This window comes from Calidris pugnax, unplaced genomic scaffold, assembly GCF_001431845.1.
Source record: "Calidris pugnax isolate Ruff unplaced genomic scaffold, ASM143184v1 scaffold111, whole genome shotgun sequence".
Classification (NCBI taxonomy): Eukaryota; Metazoa; Chordata; class Aves; order Charadriiformes; family Scolopacidae; genus Calidris; species Calidris pugnax.
In genome coordinates, this window is record NW_015090872.1 from 2476674 (window position 1) to 2484018 (window position 7345).

Genomic DNA, 7345 nt, shown 5'->3' on the forward strand with positions numbered 1-7345 from the left:
CTGCACAAATTTCCCCAGCAAAACTCAGCTGTTTCTGTGAATAAGCTAAAGATGCAATTATTAACATCATTACAATGAAAGCTGTTGCGTTTAAAAACCCAGGCAATCACCACCGGTGCCAACATCCTCAGATACTGTCAGACAGAAAGGAGGGAACAAGCAGAACACACAGGCAGAAGAACAAGCAGGGAAGGACCTACCGAAACCCTTGTTCTCTGATGGCAAAGGCTGGTGTTTCCAAGGGGAAGATCTCAGACTGGACGAACAGCTCACGCACTCGACGGTCTATGACCTTCCCGTACTGCGCTCCGGCATCGAGTATGACCACGGCTCCCTCATAGTGGTGCTGCCCATCCTTGAGGTCTCCTCCAGCGTTCTCCGGCTGTGAACATCACTCACATCAGCACTTTATGGTGACACGCTGCAGACCTCAGACTTTAAGCCAGAATCTCTCAAATAACTAACATCTGCAAAGCTTGTGAAGGTTGCCTATATATTAACTTATGATTAAAATGGCAAAGACCGGTGGAAAAACTTCTAAATGAAAAAATCCTCAAGTTTATATGGACCAGTAGATAAACTGGCAAGATAAAGGGACCTTGCATTAACATAGCACATCCCTTCCAAGCAGCCACACAAATGTGACATTCCCATCCCCAAAAGCAAACATGGTACAAATTAAAGAAAAAAAATGCAAATAAGCTAATGAAGGCAGAGCTTTCCATAAATAAGAAGTCATATGTCCTGTTTGCCACTACAGCTTTTTCCATTTTACAATTCCGTACAAAACCCAGCACACCCTATGATAATTAAGACCATGTGCCCTTTTCTCAAGCAAAACAGGACAGCACAAAGTCAGAAGAAAAATGTTTTTCCCCCATCACGCTGCCTCATAGGCTGAACTTTCACTTGACATTACCTCCTGGAGAGAATAAAAAGGAGAAATTGAGAACAAATGTTTCTGCTAAAATGATTTTTCAGAAAAAAACTCAACAACTTCTGAGTGCAGCATTCAAGCAGATTGCACATCAGAACAAAGCAATGGTTCTCTTTGACCCCATCACATTTGAATTGACTGGCCAACTTCAGCTAAATCTGAAAGAGAGCTAGAAAACACAAGGGCAAGTTTCTTCTTCCCTTTTTTTTTTTTTTTTAAAGGAATTGTTAAAAGAGGCAGCTATTCCATGGAAGTGTTCTTACCAGAGGATCTTTAAGGAAGAATGTGAACTCAACTGCACTGTAAGACACCCAGAAATCCATGCAGAAAAAAATTCTGCTGCCTAAAGAAATTACTTATTTGGGGGTATTTTTCCCTTAACTTGAAGCTTACACTGTTTCCTCCAGAGAAAGCTGGGGCAGCCTGCAGCGTGCCATGGTTTTTCCATGTGGGTCAGATAGTCACCCCCACATCAACCACAGGCCATTCTGGAGGAGAGCATCACCCTTCTGGGGCACATTCTCCCCAACAAATACAGAGCAAAGGCTGCCTTTGAGCTTTCTTCCTCAGCTACCAAGAGACACCTCAGATAATTGTCTTCAAATTAGCCAGGGAAGGCAAGCACACTGGAAAATTTCAAAGTTTACATTAGCTGAAAAAGGTTTTACCTAAATTAAAGGACATAAGCCAAAAAAATTGTGCTAAATCCCTCAAAAGCCTAAATCCAGGTTAGAGTCAGATACTTAATTTCTTTCCTTCAGCTGGTAGCTAAGTATGCCTGATAGGGAGCTCTTAATGACTTTTTAGTCTTGGGTTACACAACAAAAAGGGAGAACATGCTTCAGCAGCAAATGCCCCTTCACACCCCCTGGTCAGATGGAGAGAGGTCACCAGAATTGTCTTCCCTTCCAGTGGAAGGGAAGGAACCACTTTTAGAGTAATTCTGGGCATTTTCACCTAGCAATTTCTAAATTAACAGTTGTTGCAAGAAATACCAACTTCCTTATTCTTCCCTGATCCCATCTTGTGGCAAACACTATTCCTTGCAGTGCTATTTCTAATTTAAAATATTTAATTGTTTTCAGAGGAGATGCTGTAGCTTGTAACACGAAGGGACAGAGCTCTGCAGCCCTCTTAGCTTGGTTTCCAAGACTGTCCACTTCCACCTGCAAGAGACCATGGTGGGACATAAGAAGTCCCCTCCAGAGCCCCAGGGAAACCGGGGTGCACAGTCAGTCCTTGCACGGGTGGGTCCCACCTTCCAGCACTGCTACCCACACATCATACCATCCCAACCTGCTGACCACCCCTAAGAACCTGCAGAACGAGTAAGAAGAAAGTAGCTGTGAAGGCAGCTTTCACATTTTACAATAGAAAACGCTAAACCCAAGTTATTGTTGGCATCACTTCAGCTGGACCGATGGCCAAGCTACAACATAAATCGCATTTTCAGCGCCCTGCCCTGAAGGCACCAAGCTGTTTTGAGCAGTCAGGTGTAATTAGCTGGGCCCAAGCAACAGCTGTGGTGGGGACACACACACATGAAAACAGCAAGAGCTCAAAGGCATTTGGGTTAAAATCCAGTAAAAGCACTACATCCACAGAGCCAACACAGATCTCCTTATGGGGAACATAAGATGAGCAAAGCAACATGCACCTCACCAGAAAAAAAAAGAAAATCATTCAATTGGTGGCCTAAAAACTTGCTGCTCCCTTACATGTGGGCTTGGAATAAACTACGGGCTGAAATAATTTTCTCCTTGTACTACACAGAGCACTGCCTGCTCTGCTTTTTTCCTGTGGACAACCTTGTAGCACATTCCCTGCATACATCCAAGCAAGCCCCATCCTGGGAGTCAGTGCAGGTGACTAACACCACACAGAGGAGTTTTGGCACTTAATTTTTGAGCTAAAGTATAACTGTAAGGAGGTTCAGCCCTGAAAAGAGCCCAATAGAAACATTACTGTAAATCACACGGAAAAAGAGGAAGGAGAAAGGCAGTAAGTCAGTACAGGATCTGGCTTTCCTTATTTGAAGGCATGGTTCCAATGCTAGAGATTTTGAACTCAAATTTAACAAGGGAAACTTCATTTAATAAAATCAAAAAAGGAACAGATGATGTTAACGCCTTTTTTTTTTTTTTTTAAAGGAATTGTTAAAAGAGGCAGCTATTCCATGGAAGTGTTCTTACCAGAGGATCTTTAAGGAAGAATGTGAACTCAACTGCACTGTAAGACACCCAGAAATCCATGCAGAAAAAAATTCTGCTGCCTAAAGAAATTACTTATTTGGGGGTATTTTTCCCTTAACTTGAAGCTTACACTGTTTCCTCCAGAGAAAGCTGGGGCAGCCTGCAGCGTGCCATGGTTTTTCCATGTGGGTCAGATAGTCACCCCCACATCAACCACAGGCCATTCTGGAGGAGAGCATCACCCTTCTGGGGCACATTCTCCCCAACAAATACAGAGCAAAGGCTGCCTTTGAGCTTTCTTCCTCAGCTACCAAGAGACAGATAATTGTCTTCAAATTAGCCAGGGAAGGCAAGCACACTGGAAAATTTCAAAGTTTACATTAGCTGAAAAAGGTTTTACCTAAATTAAAGGACATAAGCCAAAAAAATTGTGCTAAATCCCTCAAAAGCCTAAATCCAGGTTAGAGTCAGATACTTAATTTCTTTCCTTCAGCTGGTAGCTAAGTATGCCTGATAGGGAGCTCTTAATGACTTTTTAGTCTTGGGTTACACAACAAAAAGGGAGAACATGCTTCAGCAGCAAATGCCCCTTCACACCCCCTGGTCAGATGGAGAGAGGTCACCAGAATTGTCTTCCCTTCCAGTGGAAGGGAAGGAACCACTTTTAGAGTAATTCTGGGCATTTTCACCTAGCAATTTCTAAATTAACAGTTGTTGCAAGAAATACCAACTTCCTTATTCTTCCCTGATCCCATCTTGTGGCAAACACTATTCCTTGCAGTGCTATTTCTAATTTAAAATATTTAATTGTTTTCAGAGGAGATGCTGTAGCTTGTAACACGAAGGGACAGAGCTCTGCAGCCCTCTTAGCTTGGTTTCCAAGACTGTCCACTTCCACCTGCAAGAGACCATGGTGGGACATAAGAAGTCCCCTCCAGAGCCCCAGGGAAACCGGGGTGCACAGTCAGTCCTTGCACGGGTGGGTCCCACCTTCCAGCACTGCTACCCACACATCATACCATCCCAACCTGCTGACCACCCCTAAGAACCTGCAGAACGAGTAAGAAGAAAGTAGCTGTGAAGGCAGCTTTCACATTTTACAATAGAAAACGCTAAACCCAAGTTATTGTTGGCATCACTTCAGCTGGACCGATGGCCAAGCTACAACATAAATCGCATTTTCAGCGCCCTGCCCTGAAGGCACCAAGCTGTTTTGAGCAGTCAGGTGTAATTAGCTGGGCCCAAGCAACAGCTGTGGTGGGGACACACACACATGAAAACAGCAAGAGCTCAAAGGCATTTGGGTTAAAATCCAGTAAAAGCACTACATCCACAGAGCCAACACAGATCTCCTTATGGGGAACATAAGATGAGCAAAGCAACATGCACCTCACCAGAAAAAAAAAGAAAATCATTCAATTGGTGGCCTAAAAACTTGCTGCTCCCTTACATGTGGGCTTGGAATAAACTACGGGCTGAAATAATTTTCTCCTTGTACTACACAGAGCACTGCCTGCTCTGCTTTTTTCCTGTGGACAACCTTGTAGCACATTCCCTGCATACATCCAAGCAAGCCCCATCCTGGGAGTCAGTGCAGGTGACTAACACCACACAGAGGAGTTTTGGCACTTAATTTTTGAGCTAAAGTATAACTGTAAGGAGGTTCAGCCCTGAAAAGAGCCCAATAGAAACATTACTGTAAATCACACGGAAAAAGAGGAAGGAGAAAGGCAGTAAGTCAGTACAGGATCTGGCTTTCCTTATTTGAAGGCATGGTTCCAATGCTAGAGATTTTGAACTCAAATTTAACAAGGGAAACTTCATTTAATAAAATCAAAAAAGGAACAGATGATGTTAACGTGCAGCCAACATGGCAGTTTAGTGCGTGTTTGTATACTGTACGTGTGCCAGGAGAAAGATGAAGGGGATACCAGACAGCCCAGCTCCTGCAGAGACAGGGTTTATGGAGCCTGCAACTCTTCCTAGTGGGGATTCTCCAGTTTCTAATAAAAGGCTTTTTCCCTTCAGCAGGGGTATAACTAGAGTTCCTTGTCTTCTCCTGGTCCACTTTCACAAAAACCTGGAGAACTTGCTAATTTTGAAAACTTCTGTCAAACAAGCTTTGACAGCTGCCCAAGGTGGTTCAGGTGCAGGGCAGAGCTGACACAGGCACCAGCCTGATGTCCTGAGAGCAGGACTAAAAACAGAATGGAACTTGTGTACACCAGGAGAAAAATGGGGAGAAAAAGTCTATATTCAGCTGATTTAAATCACAAGTCACAGCGAAAAGCACATCATATGTAAAGAAACCCTACTTTCCTCTGCGACTGATAAACCAAATAAACCGATTACACCACCAAAATGCTGTATCTCCAGACTGCCATTTCCCTGTCTCACAGACCCAAGACCTGGAACAGAGGTTCCAACTGTCACCTGAACTGTATTGCCACCTCCAACCTAACCACAAGCTCCAGCTTCAATCCATCACAACCTACCACTTAGTAATCATGTAAGGAAAAAAAACTTTCATTGCTCTTGGGTTTTTTGTGTCAAAACTAGTAATTACCAGTTCTACAACGAGCTGTAGTAGGAGACCTGCCATCAGGCTTGAGTTTTCAGCTAAGGACATAGCATATCTCATTCCTTGGTGTACTACCTAGTGTTTTAAAATAAGTTTTGCAGGTTCATAACAGCCCATTTCTGCAGAATCACAGAATTTTTCCACATTTCACACTCCCACATGCTCGCAGGATTTTCATTAATGCAATTTATAAAACATATTAGCATACAGAACAGAAATATTCTGGAGTACTGACAAACACCTGGCAGAGCCTGGTCTGTAGCAGCGGCCCCCCTTGTCCAAGCCCTCAGCCCCAAGCTTTCACCCACACTAATAACTTCAGACAAGCCTAAACCAGGAGCCTTGATCTGGCACTTTCAAGCCAGCACAGGTTTTACAAGAGTTTAATTGTTTCCCTGTGGTATTAAAATTAAGCAGTTATAGGAACACCTACTCCTATTTTTTTCAAAGTAGAAGAGGAAAGTAACTCCTTCAAACTCGGGCAATCCCCAAGACTGATACGAGAGCCCCCAACCCGTTATCTCAGACAAACTTTAATTTACATTAAGTCTCATGCAGACTTCCAGTGGCTGCTGGGACCCGGCCCCCTGCGGAAGCTGCTCTCGTTACCGCTTCCTGTGAGCGCACGACTCGTGCGAGATGAACATCGCAGCATGTAGCTGGCCATGGGTGCGAGCACCCCAGAGAAGAGAAGCCTTCAAGAGCAGCACTGGTCAGGAAAGGAGATGGCATCAACAGTCAGGAAAAAGCGTGTCAAAAAACCTAAGAAGGGACCAACTGAACACTGAAAAAAAAAACCCCACCCTCAGAGTCACGTTTTCTTGCAAACTAGATAAGAAGTCTAGCACGAGGCTTTTACCCTACTACAGAAGTGGCTTGAGACAACTTGCAGAGTTTCAGTTCACAAGCTGCGTTATCAAACTTTTATTTCATACAGGTGTAGGAGTCATTTTGTCACCCCGGCGGGCACGAGCCACACCGACACGCAGCTTTTCCACCCCCGTCACTGCAAACGGGACCTGGTGCGATGCTGAGGGGGCAGCGTGGTCCCGGGGGTCACCAGGCCCTGCACAAGCCAGCCCACAGCAATGAAGCAAACCCCACTTTTCTCTCAGGTTGGCTGAATGAGTTGTGGCTCTCCTCAGGCTGTAACGCCCCAAACCCCAGAAGGTGGGCAGCTGCGAGGGGAGGCGCTGGCCGTACCCCCGTTTCGGTGTCAGCCCAGGCCATGCCAGGCGCTGGGCAGCCCCGGGTTGGGCCACACCGCGAGCCACCCGTTAAAGAAACCCTATCAAAACCCCGATTGTGAAATTAATTGATTTTTCTCAGAACAACCCCTGGCGTGACCGAGCGGGCAGAGCGGGGCGGGGGGCAGGGGAGGCGGGCAGCTGCCGGCGGCAGGCGGGCACCGGCCCCCCGCAGCCGACCGGCCCCGCTCCCCGCCACCAACCCCGGCCTGCTCCAGGAAACGGTGGCGGGGAAAGGCTGGGCCCCTCCGCGCCGTGTGCGGCAGCCAGGCCAGGCCCCAACGGCACAAAGCGCCCGTCAGGCCCGGGCGGGAGGCGGGCAGCGTCCCGGGCCGCGGCGGGGGGAAGCGCGGCGGCACTGACCTTGGCGTCTCCGTTGCAGAGGGCC

The 7345-nt window shown here is 46.2% G+C and overlaps 1 protein-coding gene across 1 annotated transcript in view; it reads right to left on the bottom strand.

The window, feature by feature from the left end:
* The window catches only part of GMPS (guanine monophosphate synthase), a 29420-nt gene extending 22081 nt beyond the window's left edge, over positions 1 to 7339 (bottom strand). The window contains exons 1-2 of the mRNA XM_014945990.1: positions 7321 to 7339; positions 201 to 382 (exon numbers count right to left, since the gene is read on the bottom strand). The gene's annotated coding sequence lies outside the window, so the exon portion shown is untranslated. The remainder of the gene's footprint in view (positions 1 to 200; positions 383 to 7320) is intronic.
* Between the last annotated feature and the right edge of the window lie 6 nt (positions 7340 to 7345).